This window comes from Lupinus angustifolius, chromosome LG16 (genome assembly GCF_001865875.1).
Source record: "Lupinus angustifolius cultivar Tanjil chromosome LG16, LupAngTanjil_v1.0, whole genome shotgun sequence".
NCBI lineage: Eukaryota > Viridiplantae > Streptophyta > Magnoliopsida > Fabales > Fabaceae > Lupinus > Lupinus angustifolius.
The window spans coordinates 3292009-3293266 of record NC_032024.1 but is presented as its reverse complement, the minus strand read 5'-3'; positions in this window follow the sequence as shown (position 1 = coordinate 3293266).

Below are 1258 nucleotides of genomic sequence, written 5' to 3'. Positions count from 1 at the left end.
CTCATCCTTATCCTCATCCTATCCTCATCCTCCTCCTCCTCCTCATCCTCATCCTCATCCTCATCTTCATCCTATCATCCTACTCGACCTCATCCTCAACCTCATCCGCATCCTATCCTCATCAACCTCGTCCCTCCTATTCTCGTCCTCATCCTCATCCTCATCCTCATCCTCATCCCCATCTTCATCCTACCCTCCTCTCCCTCATCCTATCTTTGTCCTCATCCTCATCTTATCCTCGTCCTCATCTTATCCTCATCCTCATCCTATCCTCATCCTCATCCTCATCCTATCATCCTCTTCCTCATCCACATCCTGCTCCTCCAATTCCTCATCCTATCTTCATCCTCGTCCTCATCCTCTTCCTCTTCCTCATCATATCCTCATCCTGATCCTCGTCCTATCCTCCTTCTCATCCTCATCCTCATCCTCATCCTCCTCCTGCAATTCCTCATCGTATCCTCACCCTCATCCTATCCTCGTCCTTATCCTATCCTCATCCTCCTCCTATCCTCATCGTCCTCCTCCTCCTCATCCTCATCCTCATCCTATCGTCATCCTCATCCTATCCTTGTCCTCATCCTATCCTCATCCGTATCCTATCGTCATCCGTATCCTATCGTCATCCTCCTCCTCATCCTCCTCCTCATCCTATCCTCACTCTACCCTCATCCTCATCCTCATCCTCATCCTATCCTCGTCCTCATCCTCATCCTCATCCTCATCCTCATCCCCATCCTATCCTCATCCGCCTCCTCATCCTCATCCTACCCTCCTCGCCATCCTCATCCTTATTCTACCCTCCTCCTCATCCGCATCCTATCCTCTTCCTCGTCCTCATCCTATCCACATCCCCATCCTCATCCTACCCTCCTCTTCATCCTCATCCGCTTCCTCATCCTATCTTTGTCCTCATCCTCTTCCTATCCTCGTCCTCATCCTATCCTCTTCGTCATACTCATCCTATCCTCATCCACCTCCTCCTCCTCATCGTCATCCTCATCCTCATCCTCCTCGTCCAATTCCTTTCGTCTTCCTCATCCTCATCCTATCCTAATCCTCCTCCTCATCCTCATCCACATCCTAATTCTATCCTCAGCCTCATCCTGATCATCCTCATCCTCATCCTATCCTCATCCTCATCCTTATCCTATCCGCCTCCAGAACCTCATCCTATCCTCATCCTCATGCTCATCCTCATCCCCCTCGTCCTCCCCAACCTACCCTCCTCCTCATCCTCATCCTATCTTTGTCCTCA